The sequence below is a fragment of the Canis aureus genome, chromosome 12 (assembly GCF_053574225.1).
Source record: "Canis aureus isolate CA01 chromosome 12, VMU_Caureus_v.1.0, whole genome shotgun sequence".
NCBI classification, from domain to species: Eukaryota; Metazoa; Chordata; class Mammalia; order Carnivora; family Canidae; genus Canis; species Canis aureus.
Genome location: NC_135622.1, coordinates 21,781,830 through 21,805,274, shown reverse-complemented (window position 1 = coordinate 21,805,274; position 23,445 = coordinate 21,781,830). Strand labels below are relative to the sequence as shown.

The window sequence follows — 23,445 nt, the reverse complement described above, 5'->3', positions numbered from 1 at the left end:
TTTAATAGTATTCTCCAATAAAAGGACCATGGCTTCTTGGAGAAATGGCTAGTTCTAAGACTGAGTCAGAGAATACACAAGATGAGCATACAATATCTTGCAGTGACAGAAATGAAAGGAAAGCTGAAAAAAAGAAAAAGAAAAAGAAAAAGAAAAAGAAAAAGAAAAAGAAAAAGAAAAAGAAAAAGAAAAAGAAAGTAGGTAAGGGAGTCCTAAAAGCAAAACAAGACACATGTTGACAGGGCTTTATCAAAAAAGTCAACTGAAAGAGCTCCTAAGCTAGAACAATTTGAGCAACTAAATAAAATAGTATCATATTAAAACTCAAAAGTATAGAACAACGATTCATGAGTATATACTGACATAAGTAAATGATTGAAAAAAAAAGAAAAAAAGAAAATGGCAAGCAACAAATCTTCCATATACTATTCCAAATATATGTAGATACTTCACTTTTAAGTATTTGAGATAGACTAACTTCCAGCTCCTCAGTTGAGAGCTACATATGGTGACTTCCTTCCAAAGGGACCACTATGGAAATAGAGGGGGAAAACTGTAACTTTATAGTGGAGAAACCAGGCAAATACTATCTCAGCTATCAAAGTCAAAATAAAAAAGAAGTCATATTGGTAGAATCTATCCTTGGTATGATGTAGTAATGAAAGTGGCACTTTACCTCTGTAGTTTTCCTTTCTAGAAACACATTACCTATTCTAATCATAAGAAAAATGGACAAATCCCCATCTGCCAAGCCAGCAATATTGAGATAAGTTCTTCTCATGCTCCCATCTCTCTGACTTTCTCTCCTGCCTCCTTTTTCTACTTTTATCCATCCCATCATTAGACTGAACTCATTTGGATAAGCCCAAATAATTTTCCATTTTAAGGTCAACTGATTAGCAAACTTTATTTCATCTACTACTTAATACCTTCTTGCCATGCAAAATAACATAGCCACAGGATTTAGGACATGGGTTATCTTTGAGAGACCATTCTACTACCTAACATGCAAGGAGTCAGTCAATTCTATTCAAAATTAAAACACATATTAGCTATGTTCTGCAACATTTTTCTTAAACTTAGGGATAGACTTTAGAATACAATATGCCTCGAGAAGAGATATTTATCTGAGGTCCAGCAATCACTTCTTTATTCCTCTATTTCTTCTGCAGAACTGAAGTAAAATTAATTTAACATTTTAAGCATTCTGTGTTTGCTATGTTTTCAATTGTTTTTGTGGGTCATTATATTTAACAATCTTTTATCTATCTATCTACCTATCTATATATAATGAGACATGACTGGAATGTTATATATGATAAAAATCATGAAAAAAAATGCATAATTTGATTCATGTCATACTAAGTTTATTTCACTTTTTATTAGTTTTTGAGTTTAGGTGCTATTAATGCAATTAATATACATTTTATTTTATTGATTTATTTTCCTCTCTTTTTTATTAAGTTGTATATTTTTATTTAAGTATAGTTAACCTACAGTGTTATGTTAGTTTTAGGTATACAATATACTGATTCAACAATTCTAAATATTACTCACTGCTCATCGTAATAAGTGTATTCTTAATCCTCTTCATCTATTTCATCCAACCCCCACCCAGCACCCCTCTGGTAACCATCAGTTTGTTTTCTGCAGTTATGAGTCTGTTTCTTGGTTTGTTTCTGTCTCTGTTTTTCCCCCCCTTTGCTGATTTGTTTTATTTCTTAAATTCCACATGTTAGTTTTATCATATCACATTTGCCTTTCTCTAACTTATTTCACTTAGCATTATGCTCTCTAGTTCCATGCATGTTGTTTCAAATGGCAGGATTTCATTCTTTTTTATGGCTGAATAATAATCTAGTGTGTGTCTGTGTGTGCTGTGTCTATGTGTGTGTGACCACATCTTTATCCATCCATTTGTACATAGATATTTGGACTTCTTCCATAATTTGGCTATTGTAAATAATGCTGAAGTCAACATAAGTATTCATGTATTCTTTTGAAATAATATTTTTGTATTTTGGGGGTAGAGTAAATTTAATTAATAAATTTTATTTAATTGATTTTAATTTTTAAGATTTTATTAGTTTTTGAGAACTTTTTAAAAGATAATATCCATATGTAATATTTAGCTTTTTACCCTAAAAATCATCCTTTAAAAAATTGAATCCAGAGCTATAATTTATTAGAGGCCAAGAAAGATATAGACCCATGGCTGATGGTCAGGATATATCTATTAACTTGGATTTGTAGAAGATAACTCAGGGGATGTTTGGTCAAGGGTCTTATCACCCTTGCAACCCAGGGCAATTTACACATTTAATGCAATCCCTATCAAAATACCATGGACTTTCTTCAGAGAGTTGGAACAAATCATCTTAAGATTTGTATGGAATCAGAAAAGACCCCAAAGAGCCAGGGGAATATTAAAAAAGAAAGTCAGAGCTGGGGGCATCACAATGCCAGATTTCAGGTTGTACTACAAAGCTGTGGTCATCAAGACAGTGTGGTACTGGCACAAAAACAGACACATAGATCAGTGGAACAGAATAGAGAACCCAGAAGTGGACCCTCAACTCTATGGTCAACTAATATTCAACAAAGCAGGAAAGACTATCCACTGGAAGAAAGACAGTCTCTTCAATAAATGGTGCTGGGGAAATTGGACATCCACATGCAGAAGAATGAAACTAGACCACTCTCTTGCACCCTACACAAAGATAAACTCAAAATGGATGAAAGATCTAAATGTGAGACAAGAATCCATCAAAATCCTAGAGGAGAACACAGGCAACATCCTTTTTGAACTTGGCCACAGTGACTTCTTGCAAGATACATCTATGAAGGCAAGGAAACAAAGACAAAAAATGAATTATTGGGACTTCATCAAGAGAAAAAGCTTCTGCACAGCAAAAGAAACAGTCAACAAAACTAAAAGACAACCTACAGAATGGGAGAAGATATTTTCAAATGACATAACAGATAAAGGGCTAGTATCCAAGATCTATAAAGAATCTATTAAACTCAACAGCAAAGAAACAATCGAATCATGAAATGGGCAAAGACATGAACAGAAATCTCACAGAGGAAGACATAGACACGGCCAATAAGCACATGAGTAAATGCTCTGCATCACTTGCCATCAGGGAAATACAAATCAAAACCACAATGAGATACCACCTCACACCAGTGAGAATGGGGAAAATTAACAAGGCAGGAAACCACAAATGTTGGAGAGGATGTGGAGAAAAGGGAACCCTCTTGCACTGTTGGTGGGAATGTGAACTGGTGCAGCCACTCTGGAAAACTGCGTGGAGGTTCCTCAAAGAGTTAAAAATAGAACTGCCCTACGACCCAGCAATTGCAATGTTGGGGATTTGCCCCAAAGATAGAGATGCAATGAAATGCCGGGACACCTGCACCCCAATGTTTCTAGCAGCAATGTCCACAATAGCCAAACTGTGGAAGGAGCCTCAGTGTCCATCGAAAGATGAATGGATAAAGAAGATGTGGTCTATGTACACAATGGAATATTACTCAGCCATTAGAAATGACAAATACCCACCATTTGCTTCGACGTGGATGGAATTGGAGGGTATTATGCTGAGTGAAATAAGTCAATCAGAAAAGGACAAACATTATATGGTCTCATTCATTTGGAGAATATAAAAAAATAGTAAAAGGGAATAAAGGGGAAAGGAGAGAAAATGAGTGAAAATATCATGGAGGATGACAGAACTGAGAGACTCCTAACTCTGAGAAATAAACAAGGGATAGTGGAAAGGGAGGTGGGCAGGGGGTTGGAGTGATTGGGTGATAGGCACTGAGGGAGGCACTTGACAGGATGAGCACTGGGTGATATGCTACATGTTGGCAAATTGAACTCCAATAAAAAAAAATAATAATAAAGGGTCTTATCACTCTAATTGAACTAAACCATAAAAAGTAAAGTTGAAAAAAAAAGTAAAGTTGAGATGCCTAACTGTACATAATTTGTACACAAAATTACTCACTTTTGAATTTCTAAATTGTAGTATTATTCAGTTTTACATCTTAGGGGTAGGTTGTGGGAAACGAGGATATGCGTGTATGTGTGTGTGTGTGTGTGTGTGTATAGTATGTATATTATATATATATATATATATATATATATATATATATACATATATATATATACTACTATTACCTGACTTAATACAAGGAAGCATTTTACAGAATATGCAGATACAGAGGAGAGGTAAAGACAGGACCAAGAACCTATGCTCTACTATCCCCACATTTTCTTACATCTGGACAGAATAACTTGATGGCTTGGTTAAGCAAGGCATAAGAAATGGAGGGCAATGTGGACTGATGTCCATTTAAAAAATGTGTTAGTATTACTTATTCTCTAATGTTTCCTCTCCATTATTTCTGTCTTGAAGATCAGGATATTGATTCAAAGAGAGGAAGTGGTTGGTTGAAAGTACCTAGCCTTGTGGTCAAGCTGGGAATAAAGTCGTCCCTGGACTTTGTATTGTACATTTCCTTGAATGGTGCTTCTGAAGGTGCATTTAAGGTTATGTGTGATTCTCTGCCTAATGTTTTTTTGCCCAAAACTAGGCTTGAAAGAGCTAAAAAGGGCAGAAATAAAACAAATAATGGAAGATTAAAGGGAAAAAATAAATAAAGGAAAAAGTGCTTGCAAAGAGAGAGCTTGAAGCAGTTTTGCTTAGAAATGCATTTGGGAACAAGAAGCCTATAAATAGAGTTCAGGAACTCTTAGAATTTTATTTAAAAGTGATAGTATGTGTAAAATAGTCACTAGTTGGGAGTGGGGAACCTCTTGAACTAAAGTGCTATTTGTGTTCGTCAGAAAAGAAATGTAAGATGAGAAAGCACATACTCCTTTTGTACAGTTTCCCCATGAAAGATATGAGAAAAGAAAATGGTGGCACAGTAACAGGCAAGGGGAAAGGGAAAGAACAACCTATTCATTTTGAGGAAAGAGGCTCTAAGAGACCCAAGAGATGCAGCTAACCTACTGCCTAGAATATTGAAGTCACTCATTCTGACTTTGGACACAGAATTGAGGAGAAGCAGTTCAGATTTAGAAATAAGTCTGGATAATCGTTGCTATTCAGATATCACCAGATTAAACCCCCCATAAGGACGAATACAAGTATAGTATGCACACCACTATGTGAGAAGCCTGAGGCTAAACATTAAAGAGACAAATGCCAAGGTGATGTAATAACTCAGGATAAGCTCTAAAATGGGAAATAATACTATTTACTCCTATTACTGTCTTGAAGATCAAGATATTGATTCAAAGAGAGGAAGTGGTTGGTTGAAATTACCTAGCCTTGTGGTCAAGCTGGGAATAAAGTCAAGTCTTTACAAGTCAAGAGTACAAGTCAAGAGTAATACTATTACTCCTATAGTATAACTCTTCTCATAAGCACTTCTTTGTGGTGCTGCAAGATGTTTCAAGCTAGTCTCATGCTTGATAAGGTTATTTCTATGGTAAATTATCTTAGGGACCAGACACCTCCTTGCTTTATAACTGATTATTGCTAAAATTGATTGAGCATTTTCTTTGTGATGACAATTTTTATAATATGTCACATGTCTGATTTTTTTAAAATTACAAATATAAGTGAAATCATGCAGTATTTGTCTTTCTCTGTCCGGCTTATTTCACCAACCATAATGTCTTTTAGGTCGATCTATGTTGTTTCAAATGACAGGATCTCCTTTTTAAGGCTGAATAATACTCCACTGCATGTGTATATCCCACAATTTCTTTATCCATTTATCTATCAGTGAGCACTTACTTTGTTTCTAAATCTTGGCTACCATAAATAATACTTCAGCAAACATGGGAATATAGACATTTCTTTGAGATACTGATTTTTGGGAGCCAGGGTAGCTCAGTCAGTTTAGTATCTGCCTTTGGCTCAGGTAATGATCACAGGGTCTTGGGATCAAGCCCCGAATTAGGCTCTTCTGCTTCTCCCTCTCCGTCTGCTTCTCCCACATTGCTCATGCTTGCTCTCTCAAATAAATGAATAAATAAATAAATAAATACCCTCTTTAAAAAGATAATGATTTCATTTCTTTGGATATATATCTAGAAGTGAGATTGCTATATCATATGGTAATTCTATTTTTTAATTTTTTGTGGAACTTCCATACTATTTTCCATATTGCCTACACCAGTTTAGATCCCCACCAACAGTGGATAAGGATTCCCTAAAATAGTCAAGAATCAGGAAGTAAAATGGTAGTTGCCTGGATCTGAGGGGTGGAGGAAATGAGGAGAAATTGGTCAAGGGTACAGTTACACCTATGCAGGATGAGTACGATCTAAGGTACAGCAGCATGATGACTAAAGTTAATAATACTGTATTGGATAATTAAAATTTGCTAAAGGAATACATCTTATGTGTTCTTACCACATAAAAAAATAAATGTGAGCTGATGGATATGTTAATTAGCTTCATTATGATAATTACTTCACAGGGTATACATACATCATAACTTAATATTTTATACCTTAAATGTATACAATTTTTATTTGTCAGTTATAACTCAAGAAATCATCTGGATTAATTAATTCATTCATTAACTCAAGCATATCACAGCTCCAACAAAAACAAAATAATCCCCATGTATTGACTTTTTTAAAACTTACAAAACCTAAACTACATGATAATATTATCTCAATTTTATGTTAGGGCAAATTGAAGCAGACATATTAAAAGTGCTGGACATGTTTCCACTTAGTTAAGGCAGAGCTGGGAGATGGAGAAGGTGTTTTGACAGCAGAACCCATGTTACTAAAATAGACTGACCTAGAACTCGAAACTTCTGCAGTACTGATTCCTTTGAGTTATGTCAAGGAAGACCAATGTTGATATACCTATTATTCTCACAGGAAAAGTTTCAGTTTTACTATGTCATAAATTCTGTATAAATTAAGTTCAAAGCATCAACTCCGAGCTAGTCTATGAGTGAGCAATTTTAGCATATACAATTATAGCAATGGCAATGCCTTCAGTGTAAAGGAGTGTACAACCATTAAAGTAAATTTCTTAGTGATGCCTGAGAGGATGTGACACAGGTTAGGACATCTAAAGAGTAAGGAAGAGAGATGCTATTTTTTTAACAAAAGATAGCAAAAATCACAGGTAATTAGTTGCAATGTCAGTATAGAATTATAGGCTTTCAGTCTCTCAAACTTTAATATTCCCCTCTAAAATCTTCATTCACTAGATGATTGTGTTGTTGTGTATTTTGTTTTACCTACCCCCTTGAAACCTGATTACAAAATGAACCAAAGCAAATTTATTTCCCTCAAAACCAGACAAATATACAGAGTTTTATATATAATATAAGGATGTTTTCTGACCTCAAGTTAAGAGCAGAAAAACTTAGAATCAAGTATGGCAATATGAGCTATTAGTAATAAGGATAAGAAACAGCTTTAAAGTCTTAGAAACTAGAATAATCATTAATAAACTCACTGCCTGTTATTTACAGTTGGACAACTTTTATTGAATACTTATTTACTCCCCAGAGTGAGGTTAAGGCTGATGGAACTCACACAAAAAAGTTCTTCCTTCAAGGATTTCACAATATTCTTGGATATATAAGGTATAGATAGATATGAAAAAGGCATAAAATATTTACCGTAAGAGTAAGAACCCGCTTCAGAGAAATTATGCAATTATAAACTTTTAGTTCTATCTAAAATTCTCTCTCAAAAATAGTTTAGACTAGAATATCTCTAAGGGCACTCAAATTACCAATACATGATTGTATCAACAGCAGTGAGATCAGGGCTCCTCAGACATGGCAGGCAGTATGGAATACAGTAGAAAAAAAACTAGCTTCTGTCCCAAGCTCTAAGTTCGTACACCTCTTTTTCTCTTTCTCTACCTTCCACCCCTGAATCTATCAGCCTGTAGATTTCTCCTTATCTCTAGAGATGTGGCATCTTACAAAACGTTCCTTTTTCCTGATGCCCCAAATTCTACCTGAACAACAAGGATAATGGTCCCTGTATTTTGGATGCAGAGAATTATTAGCAAGGGAGGAATATCTTTTTCAGTGTTTACTGAATGGTCTCAATTTAGAAAAATGTGTTCCATCATCCATGCCACCCCCATTATCCTTCAATTCATGTAAGGACAGCACTCAGAAATCAAATATTTTGTTGAGCATGTGTTCGGATTTCTAGAGAAAGGTTATTCCCTTTATCATATCCCCTTTTGCAGGGCTTTTCTTTCCCCCAGTAACAGGGAAGCATCACTCTCAGTGTATGGTAATAAACCAAGGATTTGTACTTCTGGGTCTTCCGAATGCCTGACATTCCTGAGGTAGAGAGAGATGGAGGAGTTAAGAGACAGAACACACACAATTACTCTTTGATTTGGCTTATATATGGATTTTCCTTAGAACCAGTTGGACAGCATTAGAAGTAACTGAACTTGAGCCATCTTACTTTAGTTTACCAAGAAAGCTACTCATTGAATGAAGGAAACAAGCAAAAGGTTGAGATGTGTATTTTGTTTACCTCTCCAGATATCTTTTTAATTTTTCTCTGCTCTAAGAGATGACATAGTGAATCTCACAGGCTCTCTTGTCTTCTAGGGTCCAAGTGAGTTATCACATGAAAAGCACCTACAGGCTATAAGAAAGTAGGGAAAGAGAAAATAAGGAGACTTTATTCCCTAGAACCATGCTTCCCATATCTGGTTTGACAGTGACTGTGTACCTTTACCTCAACCATAATTCCTGTTAAGGGATCTCTTCCCCGAGACTAGAGCCCTAGCCTCTGCCAGACAAAGAAACCTGAGATCAGAAACCTGGAATTCTAGGGTCCTTAAAACAACTCACAAGCATTTTGCCAAACATACAATATATTCAGCTACTTCTTTTTACAAAGGAAGAAATGTGCCCATTCACTTATTCTATTTCACTCGCCCCTCTCCTTGCCTAGTAACAGAGAGGATGTATGGTAGAAAGATAAATAGATCAGGATAGTGAAGAAATGATGCTACCCTACTTCAACCCCACCTCAAGACTCCAAGCTGCTAAAGCCATGGAAGAGTCTAGCCTAAAATATAGGTAGAGGTTAAAATATGGGTAAAGTTAAATGAAACTTTAAAATGAACAGGACTGGATTTGAAACTGAAATAAGATGGTTTGAATTAAGTGAAGTGACTGGCATTATGGAATCTAGTAGCAAATTATAAAGAGATCAGTAGAAAGGGGCTTATATAGAATTGCCAAACAGTTATTGGGAAAATTCAAATGGTTTCTCATTTAAACCTGTGAAGAGTTGTGAGACTTCAATAAATCAGTTGTACCAAATGGTATGCTGTGGTCAGCCTGCTTTAGACTTAATGATGCAATAACAAATATGTAGCCATTACATCTAATCAGCTCAATCTATGGGACATAATTATTAAGGAGTATATCGTGATTTCCTGCTCTCCATTTGAATATAGTCAGCAGCACTAGATTTTCATCATTCCCTGGATAAAAACTTGATTAAAATGCTGTGAAATAATAGAAAAAATATATTATTCTTTGTCCCTGGTTTCTGGCACAGAACTCCTAAAACCCAGGTTATTGCCTAAGGAAATTACCCCATAGGGAGCTTGCTTCTCCCTCTGCCTATGTCTTTGCCTTTCTCTGTGTTTCTCTCATGAATAAATAAATAAAATATCTAAAAAAAAAATTAAAAAGCCCTCTAGAAGTGTTTATTATTCTAACATTTGGTTTTTGACCCTAATTCCTGACATGGGGACTCTTGAATCTCTTGGGACTTCCTGGGTGATAGGAATGTCTTTTGTTCTAATGAGGTGACTCTTGGTCTACTGCATGAGTGCTGGTCACCAGAAAGACCAAATCATGATTAGTAGCTTGGAACTTTTCGTACCCAACTACCCTGTACCCTCCTACCCAGAGGGAAGAGGGGCTAGAAATGGACCTAATGATTGACCATCTCTATGTGATAAAACTCTAAGAAGTATGGAGTTCAAAAAGCTTCTGGGTTGGTGACCACATGGAGGTGTTAAGAAAGTGGTATACTTGAAGAAGACATGAAGGCTCCATGCCCTTCCCACATAGCGTGTCCCAAACATCTCTTCCATCCGGATGTACATCTGTATCCTTTATTATATCTTTTTACAATAACCAGTAAAGAGTAGGTAAACTGTTTCCCTAAATTCTGTGAGCTGCTCTACCAAATTAATTAAACCTAGGAGGGTATCATGAGAAATTCTCAATTTGTAGCCAATTGTTCCAAAGCACAGGCTACAACCTGAACTTGCATTTGGCATCTGAAGTAGGGGAGTGTTATGGGAATGAGCCCTAAACCTGTGGAATCTGATGCTATCTCCCACAGACAGTGTCAGAATTGGATTAAATTGTAGGAAACTATGGATTGCTTAATGGGGAAAAACCTTCACACACCTGGTATCAGAAATGTTGTGGGTGTGGTAGTCATGTGAGAATATAAGAGACAGACAGGAAAAAGAATAAATTTTCCCTACTTGGGAACAATGCCTTCTCTACTTATTCTTAAGCAATAAAAGTTCTATGGTCACTTTAAGTACAAATCACAGTTTCAACTCATTAAATAAAATGTCTTCTCAGAATAATCCAAAATCTTACCTTGATTTAAAGTTGAAACTTCTATCGCCCCAATTAAGTCTGATGCTAAAGGAAAGCTTCAGTTCAGTGAAGGGTCAGGTGATGAGCTCCTTTCTCACTTAGTACTTCTATTCTTCCTTCCACGTCTTGCTAACTATGGCTGTGACCTCTTCAAGGGAGCAGGAATATTCTTAAGAAAGCTTTTAATAAATTGATTTTAGTAATGTAGGTTTGGAGCTCTCTTTGGATTTTGTAGACATTTAAACCAGCTCTTCCCTACTCATTCACCCCCAGCTGGTGCTTTTCACTTTCTTCAGGAAAATATCACTGCAGTTTCCTTGAAATAGTCAAATGCATGTCTACACGTCATAGTTGTTAAAGCTGTCTCCCTAAGTTTTATGTGAAGGCGGCAGGATAAGTCCTCTCCAGATTTTCAACTATCAATCACTTGATACTCTCAGGATGGATAAGGAGGCTAGAGGGATAAGTTCTTAAATTTTCTTTGGATTATCATTTAAATTACCTTTGAATTAGCAGAAACATATTTTTTATATCTAACTGTAGTGTGGCACCTTAAGGATTGCCTTATATTGTAGGTGGACCCTTTTGTTATGAACTGAATATTTTTGTCACTCCAAAATTGTACGTTGAAGCCCAATTCTCAAAGTGATAGTGTTTGGATATGGGGCCTTTTAGAAGTTCTAGGTTTAGATGAGGTCCTGAAGGTAAAACCCACATGATGGGATTTGTGTCCTTATAAGAAGAGAAAGAGACCAAAGTATCCTGTCCTTCTCCCTGCCTCTTATACCTCCTCCCATGTAAGGATACTGTGAGAAGGTGACCAACTGCAAATCTAGAGGAGGGTCCTCATTAAGACCTGAACCTGCCAGCAACTTGATTTTGGACTTCCAAGCCTCCACATTGTAAGAAATAAATGTCTGTTTTTTAAGTCACCTAGTTTATGGTTTTGTTTTAGCAGCTTGAGAAGACTAAGACACCCTGAGGGCTGATATGTCTCCAAACCTCCATTTGAACCAATTGTGTCAAATAGTGATTGGTTTCTTTGATTTTCCGTACAAGTGAGTTTCTTTTCTATGTGGGCTATACAGAACACAAAATTTAAATGTCTCTCTGTGGGGAGTGTCAGAAAATGCATTTTTCCCTTCTCCAAGGTGTTAGAGAGTGTGCCCAACATTTTTCATATTTGGGCTACAGATTAAGTGTAAAGTTTGAAAGAAGGCACTCAATTTTTTATTTTTTATAGCCTTGGTTCCCATTACAGTATCTGATTTCTGGTATAAATTTAATATAGACTTTGCAAGTGGAAAGAAATTTGAATGGAACTCATTCATGTTAAGAGTGTCCCCAGTTGGGGCTCCTGCGTGGCTTAGTCAGTCAAGTGTTTGCCTTTGACTCAGGTCATGATCCTGGGTCCTAGCATCCAGCTCCAGATCTGGCTGTCTGCTCAGCAGGGAGTCTGCTTCTTCCTCTCCCTGCTTATGCTTTCTCTGTCAAATAAATAAAGTGTTTTTTAAAAAAAGAGTGTCCTCAGTTTTAAAGGCCATCTGGTTTTATAGTAATTACAGAGTAAATTACTTAATTTTAGGCTAATTGCATGCAAGAATAGAAAGTCAACTCACAAAGTTTTCATCTTCTTTTGTGATCATGTTTTTTTGGAGTATGGATATAACTATTGTCTTACTTCCTCTGCTCCTACTCTCTTATCTACAGCAGAGATGAAAGTTGAAGAAAACAGAATTCTTTAGGTGCTAAGGCATAAGATAGCAGGGTTGTAGCCAACTGGCCATGGCTGTTTTATGTTTACTGAGGAGTTAAACATAAGGGTGCTGTGAAGATAAAACTGGTCATAGGAAAGGAAAAATAGCTGATGATGATAGTCACAGTTTAGGCATAAATCAGTTCACTTAAAGGGGAGTGGAAGCAGCCTATCAACACAAATTACTGAAGAAAATGTAAAGTTATATGTTTTTCTCAATTAGTTGCAATTTGATATTTTAGAAAGATCTTTAAAAATACTGGCCCTGGTAGCTAAAGGTTATACTTACTAACATCCCACTTTCAACACGTTTTTTAAGATTTAAGGTGGCAAAGGACCAGAGTAGCCCAAGAAAGCAATGCATTCTTGGCATGTATTAGGGCAAATATATAAGGTGGAGCAAACCATTTCCTCACTCATCTTTACTTTCCTTATGCAAAATGGAGAAGATTATGTTTAATGACCTAGAACCTCCTTTCAGTTCCCAAATGTATTTATTTCTTCCCTTTCCTGATATGCAAGAGTACTTTCATCCATTTTAGAATCTTCTTATTGTACAGAAAACAAACTCCCCTAACCTGATAAATGATTTTGTTTTCAAAATTAGAGTCCATAGGGATCCCTGGGTGGCGCAGCGGTTTGGTGCCTGCCTTTGGCCCAGGGCGGGATCCTGGAGACCCGGGATCGAGTCCCATGTCGGGCTCCCGGTACATGGAGCCTGCTTCTCCCTCTGACTGTGTCTCTGCCTCATTCTCTCTCTCTCTCTCTCTGTGACTATCACAAATGAATAAAAATTAAACAAAAAATTAAAAAAAAATTAGAGTCCATAGAATATAATATTTAACACAAAGTGGAGAAATCACTTTGGGGGCACTTGGGTGTCTCACTTGGTTAAGCGACTCTTGATTTTGCCTCAGGTCATAATCTCAGAGTTTTAAGATCCAGACCCAATTGGGCTCCATGCTCAGTAGGGAGTGTGCTTGGGATTCTCTTCCTCTCCCTCTGCCCCTCCCCCTGCTCTCACACACACTTTCTTTCTCTTTCTCTAAAATAAATAAATTGTAAAAAAAAAAAAAGAAAATCACTTATACTATAATTCCTCAGATTATGGCATAAAAGTGGCATTTTTTATTTTTGGTGAGGAATTCTGTCCTTGTATTTCTCAAACCACACAATATGTACAATCACCAACATCAGATAAATAATCTCCTTTTGCAAACTGTGCTAAAAGTCAAAGTGGGGGCGGATCAGTCAATTGAGCCTCCAACTCTTGGTTTCAGCTCAGGTCATGATCTTGGGGTTGTGAGATTGAGCCCTGGGCTTTGTGCTTTCAATGGAGCCTGCTTGAGATTCTCTCTTCTCCCTCTACCCTTCCCCACACTCTCTAAATAAATAAATAAACAAATAAATAAATAAATAAACAAATAAATAAACAAACAAATAAATAAATAAATAATTTTTTTTAGATCAAACTGTATCCAAATATAGTTTAGTTCCTTTGAAAGTTAGATTAGTTTTTCTCTTGTAGAACTCTCCAGAAATCTAGTTACTGAGAACACTGAAGTTTAAGTCGTCATATATAAATACCTATAACATCAGAGGTAAATAAAAATATTTTTAACAATGAGGATTGAGGGATCCCTGGGTGGCGCAGCGGTTTGGCTCCTGCCTTTGGCCCGGGGCGCGATCCTGGAGACCCGGGATCGAATCCCACGTCAGGCTCCCGGTGCATGGAGCCTGCTTCTCCCTCTGCCTGTGTCTCTGCCTCTCTCTCTCTCTCTCTCTCTCTCTGTATCTGTCATAAATAAATAAAATATTAAAAAAAAAAAAAAAAACAATGAGGATTGAGGAAAATATATACCAATAAAGAATAGAGACATCTCTACATTTTCAGACATGTAACGGATTTGAGTAATTTAGTTTTGTACAACCTATTGGGATTATAGATTTACTATCTGTTTTGTTTTATAATATTTCAAGTCTAACCTAAGTAACAATTATATAGAATAAAGGAACCTGGTATAAGAATAATTAGAGATTTTGAAGAGGGCAAACTGTTCAAAGAGTGTGTGATCTATTGAAAAATGGGAGAAAAAGATAGATGGCAAAATGTAAAAAAAAAAAAAAAAAAGAAAAAAAAAGAAAAAAAAAAAAGAAGAACAGAAAATCAACCAGAATGGGACTTTTTTCTGGAGAGAGGTTAATATTGTCTAGACATTTTAGAGTGTTTGTGTGGATGAATTTTGAGTCTGACTCCCAGCTGCAACCGTAGCACCTTTATCAACACCAAACCATACCAATCTAAGATCAACATATTCAAGTTCTCCAAGTTTTAAATCTCTGAACTTTCATAGCTCTGTGACATTTACTCCTACTACAGTGATATCCCACCAGTTCTCTAAGTGTCCTGGAAGAAGGGTGTGATCTTGCTGAAGAGTCTACTCTGCAGTGTTGACCTAGACCACTTTGTGGGAGACAATGTGCATTTATGTCTATACGACCATCATGGAGACCCACCTAGGAGTTTAATATACATACTGTGGCCTTTCTTCCCTACCTCAAATTAGTGTGTTAGAAGAAGCTTATATGAGGTAGATATATTTTATATTGGACATTTTCTTCTGTAGTTAATAAATCTGTGGTAAATAAGCAATTTAAAAAAAAAAACACCTCTGGTTATTAACCATGCAGTTACCTCAAAATGAGTGAGCGAATGTGACATAGTTTATTTTAGGGTTTAAACCACTGTAGTTTTGACACATATACTATTATCTAAAAAGTACTGAATCATGAGCCCCACTGGACATGTGCACCAACTCAAAATAAATCTGAGGCAAGAACAAGAAGGATATACAAACTGAACTACCTCTGTGTGTTTGTGGTTGGGAGAGGGAGAGGTGAGAAGAGAAATTTAGAGATTGTCACTCTAAGAGAAGATAGAATGTTAGCCTGTTCTGTTAGCTGAACGCCCCATCCATTGCCTTTTGTCAAAGATACTTGTCCCTTCACTCAAATATGCTAACATTAATATATTTTGATGATCCTGAAGACTCACCTATATGCAAATGCAGTTAAATAATTAATGCTTATAAATTTTAACTTACTTATGAAGATTATGATCAGTGAGATATGCTGTAAGAGGAAAAGTTAGAGGTAACTTTTAGGGTGAAAAGGCTAAAATAAAAAAGTTTTAATTCTTTATAGCATAAATTATATGTTATATTTAACCCAAAACAAGGGTTACAGAGGCCTGCACTCAACCAGAATCATTAGTGATTGTCTTAGTCAGTTTGAGGCACTACAACAAAGTACCACATAGACTTAGTGGCTTGTAAACAACAGAAATTTATTTCTTATAGTCCTTTGTGAAGTATTTGTACGACATCCTAAAGTCCTTTACAAACCAGATACCACATAATGAGAATCATGATTTACTTGAGTTGTGCCACTTTGAAATATTTAATTAAAAATTCACTAGAGTCAGTTATAATATTGAATGCATATACACATTTCATAGACTAGCCCAGCAGTTATGACAGACTACCAGGATTTGGATCACATATTCACTGCTTATTAGACTGTCAACTTTGGTACTCCCTTAAGCACACTAAGCCCGATTCCTCATTTATCAATGGGATTTTGATATATACTTTGTGGGACATCATAAGTGCTTAGAAAATATTAAGTATCTTTTTTTATATGCTGTACTCAAATCTTGGCACACAAAAAATTAACAAAGTATATTATTGTATAGTATCCACATAAAAAAATGAAAGAATATTAGTTTTGTATGTGTTTGACATGCAGTAGGACCACCGTTTGAGTTGATTTTTTAGACCAGTCCTGCCCAATTGAAATATAATGTGAGCCAGTAGTTTTAAATTTTCTAGTAGTCACATTTTCAAAAAGCATTTAAACCCGTAATCACTATAAAAATTTTAAGAGATATTTTACATGATTTGAATACTAGGTCTGAATTCTAGTGAGTATTTGACTCATACAGCTTGTCTCAAATTGGACTAGCCACATGTCAAGCACCTAATAACCACATGTTGTTAGTGACTACTCTTTTGGAGAATGCAATGCTAGAACATATCACAATTACCTGGGACCTGTGATAAAACTCCCCACTTACACTCATCGAAGAATTGTCATTAATTTCTGCTGTGCCTGTCCTTGACCTCAGGCTCCCTCTCAACTCAACACTGAGGCAACTACTACCTATTATTGAGAGTTAGCATATACTTTGAAACTTACTTGTAAACTTAAGTCTATGTAAATGTCTATATAAGTTTCTAACTTGATGCTGAAAATTTTTCTTTGGTGATAAAATTTTCTTCTAACTATGGCAATAGTGAATCAATCCATGAACTGACTTTCAGATATCATTAATCTTGGCAAAAAGAACAGTAAGGCTAAATAGTTGGTTTATAGAAAAGCTGTCTTTAAGAAGTAATTTCCTGCAATTAATTGTGTGTTAAAAGGGTGTATACTTGTAAACATTTATGAAAAGATATTGTTGTCAAAGGAGATGGGCAAAATGAGTGAGGGGGAATGGGTGGCACATGCTTTCAGTTTTGGAATAAGTAAGTCATAGGAAAGTGCAACATAGGAAATATAGTCAATGGTATCGCAATAGTGTTGTATGGGGACAGATGGTAGCTACACTTGTGGTGAACATAGCATAATGGATAAACTTGTCAAGGCACTATATTGTACACCTGATAGTAATCCACCATTGTATGTCAACTATACCTCAATTTTTAAAAAAGATATTGTACTTAAGTCTAAATTGAAGATGAATGTTCTCTTAACAAATATATTACAATCCCTAGGTCAACAAGAACTTAAATTAGTATTTGATAAAAGGGCAATTCTTTTTTCCTAGTCTTTTCCCTATATCTTCTACTTTCTATTTTTATTTCTATCCTCCTTTCTTTCACCTTTTTTCTCTTTTCTTTTTCTTTTCACACCTTCCCTGTCCCTCTCTCTCACCATTTTTCTCAATAAGTCTTTCCAGGACACTCATACACAAAAAAAGCTGAAGAACAATTTCTCCATCATACACCTGCTTCCTGAGCATCATAAATTTATATCAATAAGCAGAACCTGACCACTTTTGAAGATGCCTTTACATGACCTCTTCTTCATGACTGTCAGAGAAGGCAGCTTCTACAATGAAATGGAGAATCCCATCTCAGGACTGTGTTGATTTTTTTCCTTAAATTGGTAAATTTGGAAATGCCATGAAGAGAACATTCACTTGCTGAGCTGAACAAATCTACTTTTCTTACACTTGTTTTGACACTGACCCTTCTACAGTATAAAAAATACATATTTTTACACTTCTCTCCACTCTAACAGTTTCTTTTAGGCTTTTTAACTGCGTAAGGCACTGTCCTTGAGGAAGAAATCTTACTGAAACCACTGAGCAAATCATTAGCTCAGAAATTTGTAGATGGGTGTGCTCCAGGGCATCAACAGATGGTTTAATTGGGTACAAAATTCCAGAAGGCTATGTGCAGATTGACAACATTTTTATACAAAAAACAGAGTTACTCTAGCCTTATTGAAAAAAAAGTGCTACCTGAATAAAATATGTGATTTCAGGGAAAGTGGCCAGACCTTCCTCTCCTTGACTTGCTCTCCGACGCCTCAACTTATAACACTACAGATTCACTTCTGTGATTTAAGTTTCATCCCTTGTTGAAATGCAACTTCCCCTGGAGGTTTTAACAAGATAAGTATGAATAACTATTTAAGTCCTTTCCAATCAGCCAAAGTTGTAGCCAGTCCTCCATTGACCCCAAACTCTAATAGATCTTTTACTATAAGCACACTGATAAAGATGGGTATAGGAAAATAACTAGGAGTAAACATGTATTCTAAAATGAAATACTAACTTTTTCTCAACCACTAGGTCTTGACAACTTTCTGTGTTGCTTAGACATTTCTGGTAATATAGTTTGGGTCTTCTGACTCAGTATTTTCTCATTTAGGACTATAAACAGGAGGTGAAATGATGGGAGATCACATTTGCAGACAGGATAGTGCTCTCACCCCATGCTTAAGCAAGTTTACAGTTAGGAATACTTACCTGCAAATTGACGAATACACGTCCTATAGAGAAGTTTTGATCTTTTAAAAATGATTCATATATTTTGCCAAAGCTCAGATTATAAAGAGAATATCAGAGTTGTTTCCAATTCTGACACTTTCAGTTCCAGGTCTCAGGGCCAAACCATTACTGACATGTTATTTATCTCTTATAATTTATTATTCTTAAGTACCTTCTAATGGGTTTCATTGATTTGTTCATTGTGCTTATCACAAGGAAGGTTGGCCATTTGTCTAAGTGTGTTGACATTTACATTGATTTTGAATAGCCTTCAATATCTCTCTTCACTTGGGCAGGGTTGATGAGCCCATTCTCAGATGAATGAGTAATTAAGAGAGGATCTTTTCTATTTGTATCTAGTGGTTTTAACATACATACATGCACATGCACACACATACATGGTATACAGATAGGTGGCTGCAGTTGGGGAAGAGGACATCATAGGAAGTATACTAAGGTAAGTCATAATAATAATTAGTTACACTTCCATAGTGCTTACTAGACTCTATCATTATTTTAACTATTATAAGTATAAACTCATTTATTACTTAAAACAACACTAAGAAGTAAAAGCTATTATTTTTTCCCATTTTATATATGAGGAAATTGAAACATAGACAAGTTAAATAACTTTCTCAAGTTGTACAGTATTTCTGCCTTTTTTGTTACGACAAAAACGTAAACTGAAGGGTTTAAGAAACACAAAATCAGTAAATAATTGAAGACCAAAAAATGCTTCCCCTATCCCATCAAGTTAATTTTTTGGAGAAAGAGTGTGAAGGAAACCTACTAGAACTTGATTTTACTTTATAACATTCACTCAGATAAATGAAAGGAGTCTATGGAGCTCTTGATTGGCTGGAACAGGTGGAGTTGGAATCAAGAAGGAGAGAAGTTATGTATTGAACTAAATAGATGGTATGTGTACCTACCTAAGAGATTGACAAAGCGATTTAGCTATCATTAATGGCAGTTAGGCTATGACTACTGAAAAATGGAAAACAAGAGCAGTGCTAAGCTGAAGTATAGTATACAAGCAAAAAAAAATTGTGTCAGAAGATTGAGGCATCTCTGAGGAAGCCCATCAAGAACAAAGGATGCATAAATAATCAGGACACAGTTCTTGCTCTACTGATCCCTGCACAAATTCCAAAACATATATCTTGAAAATCAACCATGTGTTCATGGAATAAATGTGTAATAATCACCTCAAGTCACAAATATCAGCATATGTGCTCAGGTTTTGTCTAGTCTTACGTTCTTCTCCAACCACTAAAATCTATTGATAATATTTGTCTTTTCAGACTCCTACTCACAAATTGTTACATTATTGATTCATACATTAAACTACATGAATATGGTAGGTGCTGAAAAGTGTGAGCTACCATTTCTGAATCTGTTAAAACCTTGTAACGTGCCTTCATGTAGATTATGTCATCTTTACCATCACAACAATTAAAGGAACTATTATCCTGATTTTGTAGATAGAGGTACATTCAGAACAGAACTGAATCTCATGCTCACTCTGTGCCAGTAACTAAGCAAGGCTTTTATAACTCCTATCCTTCACAGCAAATCTGTTAAGAGAGGTGTTATCTCCTTGGACACTGAAGCCCAGTGTTTCAGTAATTGCCTAATACACAATAGCTGATCACACAATGGCTGGTGAAACCAGAAAGGATTATAAAACAGGTTGATTTCAGCTTGCGCTCTTAATTACCTTATTCTTAGAAAACTTATACTCCAAGATCAAAAATAATGTTAGGCTTTTGCCTAATTTATGAGTGCTCCTGGGAATCAGACACATCAAAAGCATTAATAGCATAAATTTCACAGATGTTCCAAATCACTGAGGCAGCCATCAGCCAAAATTAACCTTTCCAATCACTGAATGTGGTTCAGCTGTTTTTCCATTTTTATACTGGTCCTTGAGTTTGCCACGTGACAGGTGAAAATCCACTTGAGATATATATATAGTCTATTGATGTGTTGGGTAAGTTTGTGTCAACCCAATTACAATTACCAGCTGCATTGTTTCTTTTCTCACTTGTGCTTTCTGGTCGTATTTAAAATACATTGCAAAGTCTAAAATCATAAAGATTACCTCTGTGGTAAATCTCGGTTGTTTGTGGTATGTAATTCTTTTAATATGCTGCTGGGTTTGGTATGCTAGCATTTTGTTGAGTATTGCTGAATCTGTATTCATAAAGGTTCTGTATTCTATAATTTTCTTTTATTATGATATCTCTGCCTTTGATATCAGGGTAATTCTGGCCTTATAGAAAAAAAGGTAGGAAGTGTTTCTCCCTCTTCTATTTTTTGAAAGGATTTGATAAGAATTTTTAATTCTTTAAATGTTTAAATGGTTCTGGAATTTTACCCTTCAGAAAGTTTTTATGATGGAATCAATCTCCTTGTTATAGATTTGTTGAAATCTTCTATTTCTTCTTTAGCCAGTTTTGATAATTTCCGTTTTTCTAGGAATTTGTCCACTTTACTTACAATATCTGTGGCCAAAAAGGAAAATAACAAACATCCCTTCAGAAAGTTCTTACCAGTATATATGTTTCTTCAGCAGCATAAATATGCCTACAAGCTCATTTTTATATCAGTAATAATTTGCATTTGTGGAGCACTTTGTAAATTATCATCATGTATTGATTCTCTTATATATGGTAAGAGTTAGGCATAAAAATCATCCTAATTTCACAGTGAAGAAACTGAAAATCATAGATATTGTATGATTTGTATAAGTAATTATAAGTTAGTAATTTAGTAGTCAGAACCTTCCGAAGTTTAGTTTAAATTTTTCTGACATATTTTTATTTCTTATGACACACAAGTTCTGGATGCCTCAAGCATGGGAGGATGCAAATGGAGAGCTAAGAAAGGATTACACATTTAGCAACCTCAGTGTCATGGAACTAGAAGATATGAAAGTTATGGTCATGTTTTAGAGAAGGTAGTCACTGATTACAAAGTACTGAGTTTTCCAAATATTCACTTTAAAAAATAATTAAATAGCTATGAAGCTTTCCCTGTAGTTACATAACACTCATGAATTCAAAATATTTTTTTTAACTAGTAAGAAAGAGAAGTAACTACTTTTATGACTCACAGAACTTTTTATTTATGTTCTACATGGATTTACTACAACTCTTATTATTTAACTACAATGTAAATGTGGTTAAGATGAATAATGGCCCCACAAAATGTCCAACTTCTAATCCCTGGAAACCTATGAATATGCTACTAGACATGATAAAGGGAACTTAGAAGATAGAATTAAGTTAATAATATTAAGATGAAGAGTTTACCCTGGATTATCTGAGTATGCTCAATTTAATCATAAGGGTCGTTATCAAAGGGAAGGATGGTCTCATTCAGAGCATGAGAGATTATATAAAAAAGAAAGCATAGGTCAGAGTGAGAGAAAATGCTGTACTGTCGTCTTTGAAGATGGAAGAAAGGGCCTTAAACCAAGGAATGCAGGCAGCTTCCACAACCGAGGAATGGTAAGGAATGGATTCTTCACTAAACCCTTTATTTTACTCCAGGGAAACGGAGTTTGGCTTTGACATCTAGAACTATAAGTTAATAAACTGATACTATTTTAGGCCAATAAGATTTTGATGATTTTTATATCAGGAGTAGAAAACTAAAACATGCTTTAATACAAATAAGCATCACATTTTTCCAATTTCCATAAGTTTATTGAACAAGATTTACTTAGATAACTCATTTTTGTACAAAAGTAATTTTAGACAATATGGAAAAAATTTAGATATTATTCAAATAATTACAGATCAGTAAGATATCTAGGGAAGATCTCAATGCAGCATATAAAAGATCTATATAGGAGATAATAAAATTGAATCTGACCTAAACAAATGACATACCTAAACAAAACATATAAAGCCTAAATGGATCCAAAACCTGAATGAGAAAAGGAACACTATAAAGTGGAAAAAATGATGTTATCTTTTAAATACAAACTTTTTTTTAGATAAAATTTACTTTCCATTGGTGAGTAAAATACTCTTTACATTGGTGAGTTTTAGCAAATGTATAAATCTGAGTGACTGACAACATTACCAAGGTTGTGTTGAATATTTCCATCACCTCCAAAATATCTCCTTGTGCCCCTTCTGGTCAATATTCTACTCATGGCCCAAGTCAGTGTTTGATATGTTTTCTTCCCCTGTGTATTAGGTTTCTCATTTCTAGAGTTTTATATAAGTGAAAATATATATTGTCTACTCTACCTTTGTTTCCTTGGAATAATAGTTTTGAGATTCATCCATGTACTTTCAAGTATCAGGGTATCTTTCATTTTTATTGCTGAGTACTATTCTATTGTACAGTTATACTAAAATGTGTTTATATATTCACCTACGTTTTTATATAATTTATATAATTTAAAATAAATTTCTATGGAATTAAATTCCAAATCTTTGTGTAACACATTGTTCTTTTATTTATCTTGTTTAAATATAAGAATGGAATTGCTGGATCATATAAGTAATAATGTTTTGTTTTGCTTTTTAACTGAAGTATAATTGACGTACAATATCCTATTAGTTTCAGGTGCACATCAGAGTGGTTAGATATTTTTATACATTACAAAATGACCTCATGTTAAGTCTATTTTCCTTCTGTTACCATACAGTTGTTACAATATTATTGACTGTTCTGTATGCTATACATTACATTCCTGTGGTTTATTTACTCTGTAACTGAATTTTGTACCTCTTAATCCCCTTCATTTATTTTGCTCAGAAGTCAATAGGTTTTATTTTCCTGTATCTATGAGTATGTTTGTTTCTGTTTTTTGTGTGTTTTGTTTGTTCCTTTGTTTTGCTTTAGATTCCACATATAAATGAAATCATACAGTATTTGTCTA

At 35.1% G+C, this 23,445-nt stretch overlaps 1 long non-coding RNA gene across 10 annotated transcripts in view; it reads left to right on the top strand.

The window, feature by feature from the left end:
* LOC144280732 (uncharacterized) overlaps nucleotides 1–23,445 on the top strand; it is a 63,419-nt gene that overhangs the window by 14,809 nt on the left and 25,165 nt on the right. For 2 of the 10 annotated variants that reach the window (XR_013349160.1, XR_013349162.1), the window contains one exon: nucleotides 8,638–8,684. The exons of the other annotated variants lie outside the window; for them this stretch is intronic. This is a non-coding gene — a long non-coding RNA (uncharacterized LOC144280732). The remainder of the gene's footprint in view (nucleotides 1–8,637; nucleotides 8,685–23,445) is intronic. 10 annotated transcript variants of the gene reach the window in all.